Here is a 23662-nt window from a genome sequence, read left to right as displayed (position 1 = left end):
AACATTATATAAATAAGATTTTTATTTAAAAAAATACCTGAATCCTTCTCCGACCAAAAACTTGGACTTCTGCTGGGCGGGTTCTTACCATCACATTCTATATTCGTTCTCATTGCCAACTAGTCACTTTTTAAGTCTCCGTTTGGTATTTTCAAGGAATGCAGAAAATTTGATCGAAATTGAAGCAACTGTAAATCCAAGCCGATAAACAACCATATAGAATATATTGGTGTCGATTTATAGGCCTAAGTGGGAGTGGATGCTGTAGAATATGCATTTTTTTCAAGGCTTGGTATACACATAGGTATATATTAGTACTATTTAAATGGAAACATTGCATTTATTGCAGTACTCTGACGTCGTATATTATTGTTATTATATTATTATTATTTAGAACTGGAGTAGTACATTTACTTCCATATATTCACACTATTGATAATATTATTATTACCTTAACGCAACGCATTGAGCAAAACTAAACCATGAATTATCTATCCACTTATCGTATATCCAGTATCAATTACATTTGCAGTTTATTTATGCAAAAAAGTTTTACTTTCTATTATTTATTTTCCATTGATTGCTGTTCGAGATCTGTATTCCCTGACGTTTTATTCTCGATTCAATGTTCGTTCATCCAGTGTAGGTTGATTTAATTTAGTGACCTCCGACGGAAACTCAAGCGAAAACAAAAGAGTAACCTTTGACGTATATTTTGAAGGTTGCGCGAAAACGGCTGGCAGCAGCGATTATGGCCTGGGCCCCAAACGAGTTCTAACAACAAGAATGAGGAAATAAAAGCAGAAAAAGATAGATAATAGCGGAAGCAATGAGACATCAATAAACGCCAGGTAACAAGGAAGCTTGGGAGCAGTGAAGCCGTTCGAGTAGAGTTCTTGAGTCTAGTTCACTCTCATTGCTCGTCTGCAAACCCGTTTTCTTCAGTTTTGGACAAGGCCGTGAAAGGGAAAGACAACAAGGTCTTGTCACTCTTGTGTCTTCCAGTTCGCCTCAAGCTTGCAAGAGCAACAGTTACGCCCAACTTGCGGTGACAAAAAAGCTAGGCCTATGCATGACTGTCGGACGCAGATATCTGTCGAGGATACGTACTTGACTACTCTCTTTCTCTCTCTCTCCTTGACTCTTCATCCCCCTTAACATCCGCCTTTAATACTGATATATTCACTACTGGTATTTAGTTGCTTTGAAAGAACAAGGGTCTGCTTAGCATACTCGTATGGTTGGCCTTTTAAGTACCGAAATGCAAAAAGTAAATGTGCTGTAACAACTTGGTGTCTATTTTTGTCTACGGGATTTATCCAGTTTTTATTTTTATTATTTTTTTTATTAGGCTGGCCTTTTGCAATGCCAGCCGGATTTTTTGCTTTTTGGCAAAAATTCAATACATTTCCCTAATGTGCTGTCATCAGACGCGTCGATTTATTATTACCAAGTTGCCAATTTGTTAATTTATTTACATTTTTACGTTCATATCAATTTATGCTCAACTAGAAATGTTAATTTATCTATTTATTAACAAGTTGCATCGCTTACTTTCATCTATTTCTCTCCTCGTCCATTTCTCCCTCCCTAACTTCTTCTTTCCCAACATCATGGCAAATGGCCTCTCGATTTCTACTAACCGCTTAACGCTGTGTTTAAGCCTACCAACCGCTCATTTATATCGCCCCTACACGCAAACCGCTCCAACATGAATGGTCTTGTGGTCTAGGAGCCCCGAAGCGAGTCCTTCGCGTCTCTTAAATATGTATAGAATGAATATTATAAGGAAGTGCGACTCTAATGGGCGTCGACATGACGAAAGTGCAGTTGGACTGCCTTGTTTGTTTTCGGTCTAATGTGTAGGCAGAGCCGCAGAGTTATTTAAGGTATTGCGTCGTCAATAGAACTAAAAAAGATGTCTGGTTCTATCAGCCGAAATTGCTTCGTGGTATTTTCGTTACGTGAAGTTCAAAGTAGTTTAAGGTAATGCTGCGTCACCGATACAACCGAAAACGTTGTACTATTCAGTGGTCACTCGTATACTACTGCAACTTCAGATTGAATTGTATCTTGGTTGTTCACGAGTTTCTGAAGTGTTGAAAGTAATGATTCTCAGTTTAGTTTCAGAACACGTATTTTGCCCTTTCCCCCCCAACCATTAGAGGTGTCGTTACATTCAATCCTATCGTAAGAAACCATATTCTAATGCGCAAAATCAAAATGAAACTAAATTTAGGCAAGTACGGTAAGAGAGTATTTATCATGTTAACGCGGATTATCATAAATGATTATTGCTAATTTCACGAGACTACTGAACCATATTGCTAGATACACCCTCAAAACTGTGCTAGACTCACGGCTCGGCCGAAGAATTTAATTTTGCACGAGAAGTGAAAATGAGAGTAATACATAAGCTAAAGAAGTTGGACACTCTATACGAGAGGAGACCAGAAGATAAAAAAGTAAGAAGCCAAAGGCCCATGCACAGAACCAAGGGACGCTGTTATAAGTCATCCATAACAACGGTTCTCTCGGCATAGAGATGAACATTAGACCAACGGGACACGTGACTTCTCTGTGGCTCGTAGTTGCGAAACGAGCAAGATTATTTGGTGCGCAAGGACGCCACTCGGGTATATAACAAAGCTATCATGTCCCCAGGTCATAGTAGGTTTATGATGTATTGAGGGATGATTGGAAGGGACGGCTTGAACTTGACGCCAGAGGAGTAACTTAGATGATTTTGCTAACTTATTTGAAAATCACACTGTGTACATTATGGAAGTTCGTTGCTTCTTAACTTTTAATGGATATCCATAAAAAAATGGATTTCGCTAATTAACAGTTACTAGTCTAATAAATGAAAGTAGTTACTCTGTTACACATATAGTATACCCTTGTGGTATTAAATGCATCATTGCTCAATGGCTATCATTAGTTTGACGTTTTATTTTTATCAATTTACTTTTTTTTTAAAGTGCAGTACAATAAATTCAAACTACTTAGCTTTACAGCTATACCAAAATCAGCATTCTAGACTGAGAAATAGCCTTACACACACTCTCAGACACTGCGTGTTATGTACTAGGATGAGCGTATATATCTTTCGAGTCATGGTAGTGTTATAGGAAAACAGAGAGAGAGAGAGAGAGAGAGATTCCCTACTAGCTCATCTTAGAAACATTTATTATCCAGGAGCTAAAATGCTAACTTGTTCCTAAAAGGTTCATTGGAAATATTTGTGGAGAAATCTGTAGACTGGGATGGATAAGTGAAGAATATGATTTGTCAACGTAAAATCTCTGACATTTGATGCCGGATTAAACTTGTCAACGTTGGAATTAGTAGAAAAACCATATATATATATATATATGATATATATATATATATATATATATATATATATATATATATATATATATATATATATATAATATAAACTGTAGATCTCGTTCCCTCTTCATCAAGTATTTTACTATATCATATTCTAATTTTGTTTATTCTAAGTTTGTTTTTTGTTAGTAAGCTATCTCCCACATGACGAACAGAAAATATTAGCAATATCTGTTTGTTTGATTATTGTTCTTCGAGTTCACGGTACGTCCAGACAAAAACTTGACGAGGGAGATTTCTGCAACTTAACGCACTACGGAGTGGCATGTAATTCAAATAGTTTCTTATAGTCATCGGGAACCATGACTGAATGAATAGCTAGCCTGCATTTACTAACGGCCACCACACTTTACCCTTTGATGCGTAGGTCTTTCGTTTATATGTATGGCATCATTATATTTTGGATATTTCTGAATTCATCCAACACAAATTTAGGACACGTACACGCTAACATTTGAAAATTCCCATGATCCAGATACGAAACTTTTGTGCACGTCGGCGTAAAGCAAACCTAACTAATATTTTTTTCAATAATAATTTTCAACGCCACAACGTTTAAAGATGAATACAGAGTGCCTTATTAATCTTGTGAATTTACCCTAAAAAACAGTACCACGTAGTGGAATCATCAATGGCAGTGATATCACAGTTAATGGAAAATGATCACGACATTGACAGTAAGGCACAATACGAAAACCCGATTGACAGAATGTGTAAAGTTACCCGTTTCTAACACAGTTATCTATCAAGGTAAAACAGCGTAGAATAGAGCCAGTTGCCTGGCATAGATTGGGAGACCAGTTTACACATAAGTCTAGGGAGAAGAAGAAGAGTGGGACAAACAGGACAAACCCACTTGCTGAGACTTTCGTAATGACTGCATTTATTGTTCAGTTATTTATGATTCGATTCAATTATGTTATGATAAATGACATGGAAATTATTTTTTAGAACTTATTATTACCGTCACTTCATTTACAAAAATCTGCCGTTATTTATTACCAAGTTCGGGAAACTAATCATAGACGCTTGAATGCAATAAACACTTTACCCAACCCGCCCAATGTTTCATTAAACACTCAGATGTATTAGGTATTTATCAGCCGTGAGCCACAATCACATATTTTCTTTGTAATTCTATATAATTTATTATATAAGATATTTTAATATTTTGTTGGCTACTTGCTATATAAAACCCTCACTTGGGACATTAACAAACATATGTTGGTATTACTGTCTACTTGGAGGGGCGCCGCTCAGAGCAAAACAAGATGTAAAGTATATTTGCCGCCACTATTAATCTTTACATATTTACGGAAACGTGTGGAATTCACTAACTAAACCGAATTGACAGTGCAGTGAACACGTAAAACTGTTATACAACAAAATGTTGGAAAATGTAATCCGTCTGCAGGTTGTTCATAAAGGGATTTGCCCATTGCCCCATTCCACGACGCAGCGTGGAGTGAACCCATGAAATTATGTGATTCGTCTTCCATTAGCCTCACTTCATCGTTTCATGTGAGTTTCGTTTCAAGACGAAACATTATGAAACATCCTGATGAACGCAAGAACGTCAGGGTACGTAGCTTCTTTGGAGTGTCATGATGCAGTTGGAAAATGCTTCTTTGGGAGATGAGACGACATTTCTACAAAGCCTTTCACTTGTCGTTAACGAGGTATGTTAAGTCCTGAAGCCTAAAAATACTAAAATTAACCTATTGGAATATCTGCAGATACTTTCCCAGATAGACGCCACCGTTGTGACGTAACTTGAAAGCTTTTCCATCGTTAATTTGCACGATTAACAGTTCAATGTGAGTCCAGCCAAGATATTACGACGCGGTTTGGGTTAGGTCAGGGTAGATTCTGCTTAGGCCGGGTATTCACGATCAGGTTTAGCTATCAGTTCACCTACGACTGTTCGACGGATGATGGGCGTCCACATGAAAAAGGGTAGAACTGTCAGTTGGAACGTCAACCCGAGGTCATCGCCCTCAGTTTGTAGCCTACCATTCGTCTATGGAAACTCATAGACTACCTGCTGCGACAGTTCACTGAAAAATGGAAAGGAAAGAAGCAAAAGGGCGTAACAGTCGTATGGACTAAATATTGCCTATTAAAAATACATGTCTATTGTGATATAAATATTAATGAATAAGGTTAGATTAGAACTAGTGGTTGGTACAGTTATGAAATGGGCCGTTAAGTCTAAATTTTTCTTGGTAACACCTTTCATAAAAAGACAGGACACGCCTAGGCCTATACCCAATTGCCTGTATCACATGGAAATATTTTTTTGTTATATGATTTGGACTCACAGCGGTTTACAAATAGCGCTGCAGGGACTCACAATGAAATAAATTAGGCCTATATACAGTTTATTCATATTCTGGTCCGAGCGGCTGAGATCCTCCCCAGGCGAAATACAGCGGCGAACTGTCTGACTGTCATAAAATCGTTGCTATTTGCTTACCCGTCCACACATGCAATCAATTACAATTACAACAAACTTGCCGTCAAAGCACAGCCCTAGTGTAAAAGGGGCGTTGCCCAGGCAGGCAAGAGATGCCGACTAGTAAATTTCCTTCGCTCCAGATGCAACCACCTTACTTATAACCACCTTGCATGCAATCACCTTTCAGTCGGTCGGAAGAAGTTTTTTTAATGCCATCAGTTCAGGAGTTCTGGTGAGTGGACTGTCGTGTGCACGGAAGTTTTAACGCCAGATTCGATGAACTGACTGGTAAACCTGATCGTGATTACCCGGACTGAGATGTATTTGGGTAAAATCTCTTCACTATTGGTCATTTTCAAAATCATCATTTTATCAATGAAAACGTCTAGGACTCTAGGCAATAGTTAGACGTTGTACTGAGACTAGTACTATATGCTTTGCAGGCTCACCAAAGAATATAATCCCCACACTTAAAAATGTTTAATCGAATTTTAGTGAATTACAGAAAATCGTAACGTCTGATATACTCTATTAAAGTCAAACAAATGAATAGATAACAGCAGTTGAGTATAAGGTAGCCTTCTTTCTTTGTGACCAGTCGAAAGCAACAGTAAAGTTAGTTTGAAAATGTCTAGGCTCAAAATCTCAAGGCTCTCTTAAGTGTATTTAGTGAAATCAAACACCACATTAAAAGGTCGAAACTGATTCATACCAAATTTCAGGACATTTAGAAATATCATGTGCCGTATTTATTAACGTTGTTAACGTTGTGGCAGTTTTGCTCATACAGGGGATTATCCGTGATTCAGCGAGTGTGAATATCACAGTGATTTTTTTTCTACTGCATTATATATAGGGTATATATATATATATATATATATATATCTATATATATATTATATATATATATATATATAACATATACGTGTATATATATACATATATTTAATCAAAGGAGCCCATAAAAACGCTAAAATGTAGAAAGTAAGAGCTACTTTATTTCAGACTGATGTCTCTCTTTTCAGGCAGTCTCTAAAATATAGTTCTTTACTTTCTATATTTTGGCGTTTTTATGGGCTCCTTTTATTAGATGGAATTCTGTTGTAACCGAACATTTTTACCAGTCGTATAATATATATCTATAAATGTATATTATATATATTGGTTAACACTGCCAAAACGTACTCTCCCCACCCCCGCCCCGAAAAATAAAGACTGGCCCTCATGCCACTTTTCACTGGACGAATGTCTTTGGATATATCAGAAGGGCGTTCCCGTCATTTCTCCTTGCCGAAAAGGCTTTTGTCACGCCCCGAGGCCCAACCTAATTACCTCCTGAAGCGCCTCCTTATACGTATTCGACAATTAACTTCACATTGAGTTAAATGCCCTTAGAATGCATTAACCACCCTCAGTTGAAGGGCGGAGTTTAGTATTTGTAATGGGGATGAGTTTCACTTTGGGTTTCTTGTGAAGAATTCGCCTGCTTTAAAGGATGTTCGACTACACACACACGCACACGCACACACACACACACACACACACTCTCTCAAACACACACACACACAGTGGGAGGTTCTGGGTACGATTTCCAGCACGTTCTTACAAAATTCCTTCAAACCCAGTAAGGCTTGCGCAGACACAACCAGTGAATTAGGTAATACCAGTGGGTCGGAACCAGGATAGAGAACGGCTTGTGGCTAGTAGCATCCCGAAAGACTTCCTGAAAACCAAACTGGTATGGGGGCCAGTAGAGTAGCTCAAATGTTTCTATTTTTTTTCATTACTCCATTGAGAAGGCGTTTCCTCACACCAAGGGGTCCACAGCCCTTCTCTGAGCGTTCCTTTATCTTGAGATATATTATTTTTCTACCCAGAACCAGTCATTTCCCATGGCAACAATGCTCTGCCAGAGTTAGCAGTCCTCAGTAAATAGTCTGACCTGACACAAGTGTTTACCAATGACCTCAAGAGGAGAGAGGCTCATCCGACATTTAGGGAACATTTCTATTCCAAGGGGTTCACAACCCTCCACTGGGCGTTTCTCTCTTGGGATTAGGTGTTTTTAAATGTATTGCTACTTACTAGGGCAGCAATGCCTAAGAGGAACCGCTTCCTACTACCATGGTAGCAGGCCGTTTTTAATTGACCGACCTGATCAGCAGTCAAAGTATGAAAGAGGCAGTGACCATTGTGTTGTCATTTCTGTGGGCCATTTGCTTCTTACGGGAAACGTTTTGTGTTCACGCACTCGTGCACTGTTGCACAGGGCACTAAGTTCTGTTTTGGGATTACTGTATCATCAACGAGAAACGCTTCTCTATTTTATTCCAAACAGGCGAGAATTGGCCCCCATCTCTCTCTCTCTCTCTCTCTCTCTCTCTCTCTCTCTCTCTCTCTCTCAAAAGTTCTATGTCACTAGTCTGATCTTAGTCAGACTTTGGGAAGAGTTCAAGTTGGCTTCCATTACGAATCACGCCAGTCTGATACTTTTGCAGGTCGCTAAGTATTAAAAAAACATGAAAGGCTTAAAAAACCAGAACCGGTTTCTTCTCTTCTCTCTTACTGGGCGATAATCGTTCTCCTAATTCTATTATATTCGCTTAGAATTTGTCGCCTTCGGCGCGTCAATTTTGGCGCCGTTTTGAGGGTGGCAAGTTTCCGCAGCCTGCCTCTGAAATGATCTGCACCTTTGTTATGATTGGCAGTCTTTCAGATAATCGCTTTTCGGGAACTGCCTTTCAACCTCTTGGCTGGTGTTCAGTCGAAGGTCCCATACCTATTTGGTCTATATTTAATTAAGTATTCATGTAAAGGACCTTCTCTCCGGATAGTCATTTGTTGCATTGCTTCCTCCACCTCCCGACCTGAGTAGGATTCAATACGCCCCAAATTGTACCCTGTGTATAGAGATGACCGTTGTAGCTCCTGAGGGATGATGACTGGGCACGTTTCATTCCTTTGTAACTATGCAGGTAATGCATCTTCATCGTGTTTTCACCCCCAGCTCGTGAATAAATTTATGGTCTTCAACTTATTGCAAGCGTACTTTACCTCACTTGTTTAGTTTTGAGTTCAGTTTTGTTCCTCTCGTTGCAGTCATGTGTATTGTTTCAGTTCGTTATTAATGGATTTTAGGTTGGATGCGTTGTCTGTGCTTTCTTCAAATTTAGCTTTCGTTTTGTAGTGTTTCTCAAGAGTAAGTACCTTGCCCTAAGCTGTACTTGAGCCAAATGTGAATCTTCTTCAGATTTCAAGTGACTCCAAGTCTAGGTAAACTAACAGTAGACGCCGCATTATAGAGGCCACCTTGAATCTTATTCACATTTTGAATCTTACTCCAGGTTAGGTAAACTGATGGTAGACTGAAGCTGCGAAAGATAAAAAAGGCCCTTGCCAAGAACCTGCCTTCCAGGCGATCTTGTTTTTCGTCTACGACTGTCTTTAGATGATTGAACCCCTCAGTAGGTCTTCACCCTCCTATGTCCACCCTTTACCAGGTGGGGGCTGACTTCAGCCTTCTCACATCTGGCCAGAAGCTGCTAAAGTGTACCCGCGACCTCTCTCAAATTCTTAATGCTAAGGTTATCAGTTCAGGTCAGTTCAGTTTGCTTGGTCGAGGCTTTGGCTTTGCAACGGCACCTCACTTCCTGCACTGCGTCCTGGAAGGATGGTGGGGTTGGGTCCAAGTCGATTGGTTTGTCCTTTTCAAGTAGCAATCCTGCGACGATGTCTCTTCGAATAATGTCTTTTGTACTGAGAAGAATATATATATAATTCGATATATATTATATAATATATATATATATATATAATATATTTCAATTATAAGATTCTATATAACAAGTGACCAACTTTTCCTCATATATACACGCTTATAAAATACGAGATTTAATACTAAGTGGCAACTTGAGAACAACGCTTGTCCAGTACAAAAATAAAAAAGTCACACGAGTTTTGCTGCATACTGTACAAACGCGCACTCATACAATAACTATATATATATATATATATATATATATATATATATATATATATATATATATATATATTACGTGTGTGTTTGTATTTTACTAATAAATAACTGTACTACTAAAAATATATAAAAATCTATCACCAGCGATGCAATCCTTCCCGACAACAAAACTGCAGAACCCAGGAGAACTCTGGATACTACGTGGTAGCATGACAGAATATTAAGGCACACTCTCCCAGCCCAGACGCGAAGCATCGCAATTAAGGAGGACCAAGGTCACTGTCGTGGGTATTGGCACTATATTTATCTCGGTTCACTGTGAATATTCGTTTCGGAAGTGACATTAGTTTGGGGGAAGTGTATCGTGGCAGTGCTGCATTGGTAGTGCTCGTTCGAAATTGGTGGTTTGGGAGCCAATTGCGACTTGTAGAGAATCGTTGCTTCTTAGAAATCGAGACGTTGGAACAAACAGAAAATTGTTACGGTTTGCTCTTGGGAATGAAGAGTGGTTAAAAGAATGTGTTATGGATAATAAAAGCGAAAACAAAAGAGTGGTTGAGTCAAGTTAAGAATTGTCAATTGCAAAGAATTCTTTCGTTTTGTTCTTGGGAATGAAGATTGGTTAAAAGAAAATATTATGGATAATGAAGAAAAAAAAGTGGTTAAGTCAGGTCAAGATTTGCAAATTGTAAATAATTCTTTAGTGGATAATAAAGATTAATAGATAATAGCGATAAGTGTGCAAGTTGGTTGAAACAGCCTGAAAAATCTAAGCAGTCTTCACCGAAATTAAAAACTGGTAGAAACAAATTGAAGGCTAATAGAGTTTTTCGTGATTATAAAAAAAGTGATTGAAACGAACGGAGAATTTTGAGGGATTTTTCATTGGGATTAAAATGTGATTAAATTTTAAAGTTAAGAATTGCTGAGAATTCTGCGTGAACTTCAGACTCCAGCCAGGGATTGAACAGTAAGAACAAGTAGCATTTATTATAGGTAAATAAATCAGGACATTCGCGTCCTTTTCTTTTAGGAGAATGAGACAGAAAACAGTTCATATTTTTTTTTTCTCGACCAGAAGGCTTATACAATTCGCTGAAAGTAATGTCTTTCGTTCGGTGTTTGAAAGACAGGATCAAATTATATGGTGGAGTTTTCTTTGAGGACGAATCTAGTCTTTTGGGAATTTCCAATCCTCTTCAATTCAGTGTGTCCAATCATGGTTATGTAGTTTTGGTATTATTACAAACAGAGGCTGCCGATCTTAATTTCCAGAAAATGTATAGCTGAACGTTCCTCTTTCCACTTTCGTATTTATAGATCCTACGTACCAAGGCTAGCATGCTGCTGTGGTTGACGCGTGATTTGCATACATACCCGACATAGGGTAAGTCCTGTTTTAACCGGATTCATTTCATTATAGTTTCAATTCACATGCTGTGTGGGACGTGATTCAGTTGTACAATGTCCTTTGCAAACCTTTGCTCTGAAGGCAGACAAAGAGTTCGTTTTGTGTTGAATTTTTTCGCGCCGTTTCCACGTGGCTTCACCAATCAACCTTTTTGAGTCTATCGGTTATTGTTAAAAAAAAATTTCATTTGATGATCAGTCTATCGGTTATTGTTCAATAAGATTCATGAAGCGTTTCAGTCTATCGGTTACTGTTCAAAAAAATTCAATAAACGTTTCATTCTATCGGTTATTTAAAAAAAAATCAATAAACGTTTCAGTCTGTCGGTTTTGTTCGAGAAAATTCATTAAAAGTTTCAGTCTATCGGTTGTTGTACAAAAAATTTTGTTGAACATTTCAGTCTGTCGGTTATTGTTCAAACATATTCATTAAAAGTTCAGCCTATCGGTTATTGTTGAAAAATTTCATTGAGCATTTAAATCTATCAGTTATTGTTCAATAAGATTCATGAAACGTTTCAGTCTATCGGTTATTGTTCAAACAAATTCATTAAACGTTTCACTCTCGGTTATTGGTGAAAAAATTCATTATTTAACTCTTTCTTTCCTTCTTTCTTTGAATAAGCAGGGAGAGACAAATGAAAAGAGGCAAAGGTGATGAAGAAGTAAATATGAGGAAATAGAAATATAAAACTGATACACCTGAAATTCAGGAGACGTCAGCAGTGGAAGGCAGGAATTAATTTGCCTATCGCTTAATTATTTAGAGACCAGAAGGTTCCATTACTGTAAATTATCAAGCCATTAATAATAATCATGATAATAATAAATTTTATTTTCAACTCAAGGCCATATACACGGAGTATACAAAATACAGACAGTAACATGCACAATCTAGGCACACGAGATGATATTTTAGTTGCAGCCGAAATACAGGGTGTCCATTCTGAGCAATAAATACTTGTAATGGTACTGGGACTTTGTGGACACCCTGTAGAACTCTTAGCAAACTCAGTAAGATTAAACCTGATACTAGAATATGACACAATGCTTGCAGCAGCAGCAGTCTGCATAGTGTACTCCTGCAAGCAGCGTGATGCGTAAAGTATTGTCATCAAACTTAACAAATAATTGAATGCTCAGGTAATGCAATTTTGATTCTTAACATAAGTGAAGTATTTCGGGTTATACATTGTACGTAAAGTTCAAAGTATCTTATTAAGTTGTGATTATACGTTTGTTATTTTGTATTGCGACTATCATATTTTTACTGAGAATCAAACATCTGTTTAGAATCGGCAAAACTTTTGTAATGTCGCTCATTGTAAAAAAAAAAAAAAAAGTCCTTGTCATCTCACCTTGAAAATTCTCCCTGACCTTATAGCCTAACAATCTTGAGTCACTGGATACGACTGGTTTTACCAGAAAATGCAGTTACCATCACTTCGAAAATTGCAGGCGACTGCAAGCATCGATAAGAGTTGCATGAACTCGGAACAAGTTCGATTTCCTAAGATACCGGATTCCGTCTTCTTTCAGGAGAAAAACCGGTGCGAGTTCACGGCTTTGCTTCTTGGGGTGACTCTCTCTCTCTCTCTCTCTCCTCTTTTTTTTTGTAATAAAGTTCACCGAGGATGAAAGTGGCTTACGAGTCTGTATCACAGTCTCGTGAACAAATGAGACTAGTAGCAGTTGCTCTCTCTCTCTCTCTCTCTCTCTCTCTCTCTCTCTCTCTCTCTCTCTCTCTCTCTCTCTCTCTTTTATTTTCTTGTTTTCTTTTTTTATTAAGGTTCACTGAGGTTGAAAGTGGCTTACGAGTCCGACTCAGTCTCGTTAACAAATGAGACTCTCTCTCTCTCTCTCTCTCTCTCTCTCTCTCCTCTCTCTCTCTCTCTCTCTGCTCTGTTTTTTTTTTTTTTTTATGGAGTTCGTCTCGGCAGCTTGCATATCTCCCCCTTTCTATCGCAACTGTAGCAAGCGATAATTATTGCAATCGTCCTTTGACCTTTTAGGCAGGAGTCATATTCGAGGTTCCTTGATATACTCACACGTCTGTGCACTTCTCCTGTCGTGTTGTGCGCACGCGCGTGTGGATTTGTGTTTTAATAAAGTTTGTTAAATTCTCAGACAACCTAAGGGCGTTACGTCAATAAAAAAAAAGACAAAAAAGCTTAATATTCTTTATCTATGACCATTCAGCTAGTTCGCTACATTATTATCGTACGTTTCCTCATAGAAATTATGATCTATCTCAACAGTTTGACGCTTATACATGATAATTTTCTAATGAATAGCCATTGATATCGCTATGGCATGACACAGAGAATATGACCTCGACTTGTGACATTTGACTTATATAGAATTAACCCATCTTGATTACATTTGCGGACGTTGTACTTAATATTAAAGTTAATACTCAAAATCAAGTTTACTCGAATGTGATTGTTGGAAAACATCTAGTTTTCCATGTGCTATACTTTCAGTTAATTGGCAGGTTCGGTCAACGTGGAATCAGAGGAGTTTCTAGTAATTATAAATTAATTTCTCGATATAATTCGGTTCGGATCTCACAATAAGTTGTAGGCCCCGTCGCTAGGTAACCAGTTGGTTCCTGGCCGCGTAAAAATATCTAATTCTTCGGGCTCAGCCCTAGGATAGCTGGTAATCGCTCAGTGGTCTAGTTGTACTGAGATATACCTAGATTGATCCTGATTGCATTAGCGGACGTCGCACCTAATATTAAAGGTAATTTAATTGTTGAAAGAAGTTGTTTTTATGTTCCGTAATTTTCACAATATCCAATATTACATCGAGTCTCTGTTATATCATAGCGATATCAATGCAAATAAAAAATAATTATTATGTATAAGCGTCAAAGTGGTGAGATAGATCATAATTTCTATGAGGAAACGCACGATAAAAATGTAGCGAACTTGATCAAGACATCTTTCCTCAGCTGAAAGCGACTTGTTCTCGTTAATGAGGAATTAGTGTTAAATAATATGCCCGATCTCTAGTAAAATAATTTCCATTATATTAAAGTCCCAGAATAAAAAAAAAATTAATTTTTTCTCGGCATGACACTGCATTTTAGAAGATGAGAGGCCACAATTGGTACTGTTTATATTCCCTCCTCACTGACTCATAACAGCGTCTAAGGACAAATGTCTTTCTGCTCCTTTGCACTCGCGCTGTTAGAGTGCTTTCACACGCGGGACGAAGTTAGAAGTGCATAATGTACGATGACATATTTAGTATATACTTGTCAAGATGATACGTACTACTTCCTACTCCTATTGCTACTACCATTGCTACCAGTGGGACTGGTTTTCCCGTGGAAACCTTCAATGTATTAGAAGATGTCCTGGAACTTTCCCAGATAGTGACCCCCACAAGGGTTTTCGAGGGTCGTTATCTATCCTGGACTAATATTTCTTGGGAGTCATTATCTTTATGATCCTTTACAGTCTTTTCTTTATGTTTTAAGGTCATCCCCAACTGGCTTATACTAAATTAAACGCCGCAAAGGTGGATACGTAGCGGGTTAAAACCCATGGAGGTCACTATCTAGGAAACAAGGTCCATAGACCTTGCTAGGAAAGATCCCGTTCAAAGAAAACTCATAAAATGGGAGAATAAATCGACAGTAGTATGCCTGTTTGATTTTGTTATTTACAATAACAAAATCAATCAGGCATACTACTGTGGATTTTCTTTCCCAAAGATCCCTTTTTCGTTATATTTCCATTCTTACTGTGATCACTGTTATGTTGTTATCATCGAATCCTAATGCAACATATTCTAATGACGTTAATGAAACCTAGATTTTGCTTGTATTCGGTCATTGATTTTGATCTACATAGTTATTAATTAAAGGAAGTTTCCTGACCGTACTCGTTGCTACGCTTTAGAGTTCATGAATAATTCAGTTAAGGAAAGTTTGAGTTCAGACATGTAAGCATTTTCATCTCATTTTTTCTTATAATGAAATTTTTTTTTAATTAGAATACACACAAATGTATATATATATATATATATATATATATATATATATATATATATATATATATATATCTATATATATATGTATGTGTGTAGTGGTGTGTGGTGTGTGTGTGTATATATATATATACATACAATATATATTTGTGTGTTTTATATATATTTATATCATGTCCTGGGTGTACTTATATTTACATACTTTATATATATATATATATATATATATATATATATATATATATATATATCATATATGTATACTATAATACATGTATATATATATATATAAGTATATATATATATATATAGTATATATATATATATATATATATATATATATATATATATATACGTTATATAATGCATATATATATATATATATATATATATATATATATTATATATATATATATATACACTTATATGTATATGTGGAGAGAGAGAGAGAGAGAGAGAAATAGGTCGATTCCTATTGTTATCGTTCCCTAAAACATAACGGGTCCCCTTGTGAAAACCGAAACCCCCTGCCGGGCAAAGTGTAGATAGATATGTGCATTTCGTCCTATCAGCCGCAGAACCGACTCCCCGGGTGACCATAAAGAGAGTCAATGAAATGGGAGCCCGATAAATTTATGCCTGTCTCTGGCCATTACGTATTTCTCCCTGTATATCAATGATGAAGTGTCGACAACACACCAGGATGTGTATGGGGAACCCCCGAAAAGTAATGGTAGCATTACTGTCAAGTCGAGGGTCGACTGTTATGGCAAATTATATACGACTCTATTTTGGCAAATTTCGACTGTTATGGCAAATTATATACGGCTTTATTTTGGTAGATTGCATACGACCATATTTTCCCGTGGGCTGGGTCAATTTGCGAGTGTAATGAGGGAAAGCCTGAAAAAGATAAAAAAAAAAAAGAAACAGGTCATCTATGGAGGCATAATTTGCCAGTGAAAATACATAAAAGATTTGTGTGACAACAATGGAATGGTAAGATGGGGGACCATTCTTGTCGATAATAATAGTTAATGTAGAGACCTCTTTTCTTTTGTCATTTCGTGTCTCTCGTGGATTCTGTTATATTTCCGTCCGGTGATGAGAACTGTCTTTGTTTGTTGATAGAAATAACGTTGCCCAATAGTATCCCTCTCATTATATATAATATATATGTATATATATATATATATATATATATATATATGATCTTATAATATATATATATATATATAGTAAATAATGCAACAAAATTACATCCAAGAAAGACAATCGAAACACTGGAGTTCCTAAGTATTTTCGTCTTATCACCAATACGTGTTCACAGGAACTGTTTCAATTTTCCTTCGCGGCTGTTCGTATAATTATCACGTTTTTTTATTTCTTCGTGACTTAGAATCAAATTATAATATATCTATATATATATATATATATATATATTATATAATATATATGTGTGTGTGTGTGTTGTGTGTGTGTATGTGTGTGTGGTGTGTGTGTGTGTGTGTGTGTGTGTGAACTGAATTTGATGAGAGAGTGCGTCGAAACGTACGCAGCCCACTCTGCATGAGTATATAAATCTATTCTCAAGTCCTAAACATTTTGTGTGTCCTTTGTTTTATGATGGGGGAACCGTAAGGTAAACGAAGGACAGCAACTGAATTTACAAGAATCTGCCAAGGCACAAACTAGAGGGCCAACAAGTTGCTTGGGTCTGCCTCGCTTGAGTTGCAAGACGAAGAAGAATTAAGCTTCAAAAAGGTGGATGTTGACTTGATAGCTTAAAACATTCACCTAAGATAAGAGAGAGAGAGAGAGAATCATTTACGAACATCTGAAATACTTAAGGCCAGTCCAAAGTGCCATAAACGTTACCTCCAGGCAGACTTCATAAATGATAAGAAGGAGGAGGGCCAAGTCAGCAATCGTTTCTTAAGCGGTGTCTTCCTTTGCAGATGATCTCTGCGCGAAAGCTCAAGATTGGCAAAGCTGGCTGCTGATGTCTGTCGTTTCAAGCACAGAGAGAGAGAGAGAGAGTAAACGACTGAAATGCAGATTAACATGACCACATAAATGAATCTCCTTTTATTTTCCACCTTCGGTTTTCGTTTTTCCAACGAACGCACGCGTGTGGGAGGTGTAAGGTTAAGGGTATAAGAGGTCAAGGGCGGATAAGGTCGCTCTACTTGGCTGCTCTTTTGTAAGGTCAGCGAGTAGTTCATCTCCTAATAATGGCACTTGATCTAGGTTACGTCTGTCTTCGAGGAGGACGAATCAGCGAACGTTTTTCTTTTATTTTTTTATTGGAGTCACCTTCTTTTTTCCCCCGGAGACATTAATTTCGAGATTGGTTTCTTCTACTGTTTCATGGTACACACACACACATATATATATATATATATATATATATATATATATATATATATATATATATATATATACGTATATATATTTATATTTATGAAGTATATATATATATATATATATATATATATGTATATATATATATATATGTATATATAGATATATATATATATATATATATATAATATATAAATATGTGTGTGTGTGTGTGTGTTCCCACGTTCTTGTTTTAATGATTATTTTGCCTTCAGTTGTATGACTGAGTTTGTTCCTTGTTCCCCAGTTTCTCTTGTCATAAATCTACTAATGTATCCGTTAAGTATGCAAATAATAAGTATGTACACTTGCATCAGACACAAAACAGAAGACAGTAGATTTACTCTCCTCCACCAATATGGTTCAGTGTTGATCTTTGCAGATTGATGCAAACAAACACCTTGAATCTGGACTACTTCCTTCCTGCCACCTAGTGAGCCTGCAGGAAACGACTGGGCAGTTGCGAGGCCCTTTAAGGTCTAAATAGTTTCCTCCAAGACAACCTTGGCAATGGGTATGAGTCCAGACGCTCGCTCAAATTAAGTGTAGCGCTGACATTGACTTTTGTAGTCTCAATGGGTATATAAATAAACTTTGTGATTTAGGAATCAGAGTGCATATAGTTGAGGTCATTCACGGCTTGATTTGAATGGGTGAACGAAATACACCTTTTCTATGTTTCTGCATTGCCTTTTCCTTGGAGATAATTGGTAAAGTTCGACGAACTTCAGCCAAGCAAAGTTAGGATTCTCTGGCATGCTTACCACGACTGCCATTGATTGCCTAACCTGGAATACGTGATCAAACATTGACACACATTTATTCGAAGTTCTGGACGAGAGGGAAATGACGGACATGTTTGGTTCCCTTCGGAAATTTCAGCCTTCTTCGGTGTTCTGTGATTCGTATAACCTTTCTGTTTTCGAGAGCGGTAGGTTGCCTGTCTTTTTTTTTTTTTTTATTGCGTGTTTACGATCACTTTCAATCTACCCGCACTTTTAAACTGCATAAATACAAAAGCCATGTAAAGGTGTGCCAGACTACATACATGGCATAAGCACTTGTCGGTAACTTATCGCATATATATCAGAAACATGTTGAAATCAAGTGGAGAACAGATTGAAAATAAGTTGAGTACGAATTTGGGTCATTGCTGGATAATCATATCCTATTCGGACTGCCAAAAAAAGTCGTTGACTTGTATTCAACCTGGTTGTGATGTTTGTACGATAAGTTTTCGATGTGCGTTTATGACATGTTTTATACTGCAGTGTGGGCACGCCCTCACTCGCACGTGTCTGGCGAAGCGTTGCTCGTTTAGACTCGACAATGGAATTTAGACTGGTTAATATTCAGAGATGGAAACGTAGTGCTTTTAAAACCCAACCAGCTCGGTTGATAATTTCGAACCTAACCCGGAGTAGGAGACCAGCATATTCTCAATATTATAATTATTGAACAAAACAAAAACTTCTCTCAGTTTTCTTCTAAAGATGGAAAAAGAAACCCACAAGATATTGAGCATAACTTATTTACTTGTAAGCATTTACATAGTATTTCTGCTAACACTAGAGTACTTTCAGGCCCTATTTGTGGCCCTTTTTCAAGACCACTTACACATCTCTTGCGAAAGGGCCACAGATAGGGCCTGAAAGTACTCGAGTATTAACAAAAATACTATATAAATACCTACAAGTAAATAAGTTATACTCAATAATGTTGTGGGTTTCTTTTTCCATTACAATTATTATAAAGGTGTTACTTATTGAAAGATTGTTTATCAAGTAGAAGTATTGTTTCTAAATATAAAGGCTTTATCTCCGTTGAAGATAGAAGTCCTGGTGTTAACAGTGATGTCAGCAGGCCAGTATATAGCGATCTCAGATATGCTATGTTTAAAATTTTTAAAGAATTAATATCAATTACCATCGTCCTCGATTGTATGTGAGATAACGCATCAAAGTATGAATAAAGACCAGAAGGATAAAATAAATTGTATGGGAAAAACAAGAGCACTGAGAGAATTCCGAGGCTTTATAGAGACAGGAAAAATTTAGTCCCCGAACGCTTCAGTCATATTTCCACAAGGTAAAGGTGGGATGATTTTGCCTGATCAGTGGTACATGATTTCCCGTGAGGAGGAGGGACTCTTATCCCTTACCCCAACGGAGCAGTGACTGGAATAATACCAGCAGAAAAGTGAGAAAAGCTACTTTGTGGTGAAGAGAAAGGGGGTAGAGAGAGAGAATTGTCTTACCGAGGAAGTGTACATAAGGTGAATTACCTTAGTTACGAGAGTCATATTCCAAACACGGACGAACAAGGCCGACAGTGTAAAACTTTAATAAATGCCGTGATTAAATACTTAGGCCAGCCAAGCAACTCACTCAAGTTTTTACTTTATTTTATTTTATTTATTTTTTTTTTAAGCAGATTATTAATTCGAGCTGGTGACATTTTCGAGACTAGTTTTAATCAACATGAACACCCACAATGTTGCCGATATCTGTAGTTGTTTACTCTCAAGTATAAACGGAAGCTTCCGTATTCATTTGCAAAAATGCCACTTAAGCATAAGATTCAGCTGTTATAGAGGAATTTTTAGATGGTATGCGTAATGCAGGTCAAAATGACACTTCATAACCTGAGCTTAACTTTGTCACCCCGACCTTCAGAAAATAAGATAGAAACTTAATTCCATTTTGCTTCTTGTCGAATAGTATGTGGGTAGGGGCAAAGGATGGAAGGCGATTGGTTACTAGAATATCAGAAGAATTGGTATTTTTTGGCTGTGGGGGTGGGGGGGGGCGGTTATCTCGGCTCTTGCTATTGCAATGTCAGTTCCATCTACTTTTTTGTTTATTCTTTAAGTAGATATAGTTATTACCGTTGGTTACTCTGCTCGCTTTTGTCTTGTAAAGTTTATTATGTTTTAATTAACTTTTGACGGAGGTAGGATCTGATCATTCTTTTTTCTGAACCTTTGGTCTCAGTAAGGACAGGTAGAGGTTTGGTAGGTTAGTATATGAAAAGATTGACATCCTGTATCTCAAATATTCTTCCTGTGTTGAAAAATAACATCTAGTTAAGATTGCAATTTTTCATTTATTGCAAATAAAACGTCCAACTGCCTTATTGAAGACATAACGGGCTAGAATCCCTTGGGGCCCCTTATGTATATACTGGTCACAGATATTAATTTTTTTAATTTAACGAAAATAACTACTTTTATTGTCCCAATTTCCAAGGTCCGTTATAAATTGTGAGTTTTTTATTTTATTTTGTAGAACTAATAAACATAAGATTTCAGTACATATGAATATTGATGCCTGGAACCTGGTAGAGTACTTTTCAATTGCAACGTATGTAGTATTCTTAGCTTTCACTAGTCAAGTAATTGTGACGATATTGAAGAATTAATTTTTTCACATTTTCTCCCTGACTTTTGTCAGTGGCCGTGGAATTAAGATGCTCTCGTCAACACTTCCACGGACTTACAGAAAGGCTTTGGCTCTCAAAGTCTTAGGTAATTGGTCTCTGTTCGTGTACTGCTACCCTTAATTATGTAGAATGATGGTTACTACAGCTTCGTAATAACCACATTCAACTCTCTTCGTATAAGAATGACGGTGGGAGATTTCGATGAGCGCAAGGAAGCGATCTCAGGAGTTCGGGTAGACATTGTGGACTAATAATTTGTAATAAGAGTGAAATCCAGTCTAAGCTTTCTATCAAAATATATTAAATTACTGTGTAATTGTTTTTCATTTTGCTGCTGATGATGAGGGGTAAAGAACAGTTTCGTAATAACCACATTCAACTCTCTTGGGTTTAAGAATGATGGTGGGAGATTTCGATGAGCACAAGGAAGCGATCTCAGGAGTTCGGGTAGACATTGTGGACTGATAATTTGCGATAAGAGTGAATGAAATCCAGTCTACTTCAGCTGTCCATCAAAATATATTGAGTTACTCTGGAATTTGTTTCTCATTTTGCTGCTGACGATGAGCGCTAAAGAAATATAACTATAAATATACAGTCAGTGAATTTATTTTATAGAGATTATGACTACTTATCTCTAGATAGAGATCAGACCCCGAGTTCTTCCACTTTCCAGATTTCTGTAGCTTTCTGATTGAGCGGGCTGCTAATAGGGGTCTCATTTCATATTTTGTTATTTTTCTTCTTTATTTTACTGTCATGTTATTTCATTTGTTTTAACTTTTCTCGTTGTTATTTCTATTTCGTAATTTACTCTTTAACTTCACACTCACCTTTCCTTTCTCTGTTGGAGCCTTTTGACTTGTATTCGTCTTTTGTAATTAGTTGCAGCTTATATTCTAGTGATAATAATAATAATAATAATAATAATAATAATAATTAATAATAATAATAATAATAATAAAATTATAATAGTAGTAGTAGTAGTAGTAGTAGTAGTAGTAGTAGTAGTAGTAGTAGTAGTAGTAGTAGTAGTAGTAAGAGTCTTGACATTTAGAAATAAATCCACATAAATCTATACAGATAGCTTTCAGAAATATGGTCGATTCTCCATTTTCGACTGAAATGGAAAATCGATCGGATTCCGAAAGCTCTCTGTACAGATTTATTTTTAATATATGTACCCATAAGTAACTGTGAATTTGTTTTTTCAATAATAAATAATAACTAATAATAATAATAATAAAATAATAATAATAATAATAATAATATAATAATAATAATAATAATAATAATTTGTTATAAAGAATGTAGAGTTAACTTAATTGATCTCATAAGGAATTTCCTCTATTTTTCTGATAATTCGTCTTTCATAATCTCCGAGACTGTTAAGTAATTGACCTATATTCATGGTGTTATTGCGTCAAGGTCTGGTATTAGCTGTACTAAAATATATGAAATATATATTCTTTAATCTGGATATATCTTATCTATTTGGAGACTACATTGGGATTGTAGATAGTAATCTCCGCTACAAAATCGTTGATACAGTATCAACGATTTTGTAGCAGAGATTACTATCTACAATCCCGTTGTAGTCTCCAAATATGTATGAAAATACAACCAGAATAATATATATATATATATATATATATATATATATGTGTGTGTGTGTGTGTGTGTGTGTGTGTGTGTGTGTGTGGTGTGTGAGTGTGTTAGTATTGATAATACCAGACCTTGACACAATAACACCATGAATATACATAGGTCAGTTACTTAATAGCCTCGCAGATTATGAATGACGAGTTATCAGAAAATTAGTAATAAAGGTGATGTATTGCTTAGCTTTTCTTTTTAATTTAGGTAAAATACTCGTATATAATTCTCAATTTACTCTCTGATAGAATTGCACTTCAGACAACATGACAGAAGAATCCATCTCATCAGTATCTCATTGTCCCCTTGAGGGCTTCAGGCAGCTTCTCACGTATACTTCTAAAGGGTCAGTTCCCTTGGGGCATTATTCCTCGCTTCACTCGCCTCCATCCAGAACTTCAGGGCGGTCTAAACCCTGTGACCTCATCTCTCTCTCTCTCTCTCTCTCTCTCTCTCTCTCTCTCTCTCTCTCTCCTGATCTCTCTCTTTCTCTCTCTTATATCCTGAGTCAGCCCTCAACGGAAATACAGTCTCTCTTCCCACTGCATTATTCGCATCTCGTCTGGCCCAGTCATCGTATTCCTGATAGATTTGGCTTCGGTGCTACGAACACCTCTTTATTACGCTCATTTATCTACCACTAGTTTTCTTTCTTCACTTTTTTAGTACCTTTCTCCTTTTGACCTCATTCGTAGGCCCTTTCTTCATTTTTTTTACTTCCATATTGGGTCTTATGGCCCTTTCTTCACTTTTTTTTTTTACTTCCATAATGGGTCTTTGCTTTCTTCAATTTTTTTTTTTTCTTTTTTTTTTACATGTGGGTCTTTTCTTGTTTACATTTTTTTCTGTAATGCTTCATCCCTTCATCCTCTGTCCTCTTCTTCACGACTTTTTCTTGGTTCTTGCATCGTCTCTTCATATCT

The 23662-nt window shown here is 36.7% G+C and overlaps 1 protein-coding gene across 2 annotated transcripts in view; it reads left to right on the top strand.

Moving 5' to 3' along the window:
- Window positions 1-23662, top strand: part of LOC135226423 (thioester-containing protein 1 allele S1-like) — a 91616-nt gene that overhangs the window by 3955 nt on the left and 63999 nt on the right. Inside the window, exon 1 of one of the 2 annotated variants that reach the window (XM_064265962.1) lies at window positions 10188-10800. The exons of the other annotated variant lie outside the window; for it this stretch is intronic. The gene's annotated coding sequence lies outside the window, so the exon portion shown is untranslated. Of the gene's footprint in view, window positions 1-10187; window positions 10801-23662 lie in introns of those variants that run through there. 2 annotated transcript variants of the gene reach the window in all.

This window comes from Macrobrachium nipponense, chromosome 14, assembly GCF_015104395.2.
Source record: "Macrobrachium nipponense isolate FS-2020 chromosome 14, ASM1510439v2, whole genome shotgun sequence".
NCBI lineage: Eukaryota > Metazoa > Arthropoda > Malacostraca > Decapoda > Palaemonidae > Macrobrachium > Macrobrachium nipponense.
The sequence above is the reverse complement of the archived record's forward strand: the minus strand, read 5'-3'. Positions and strand labels throughout refer to the sequence as shown.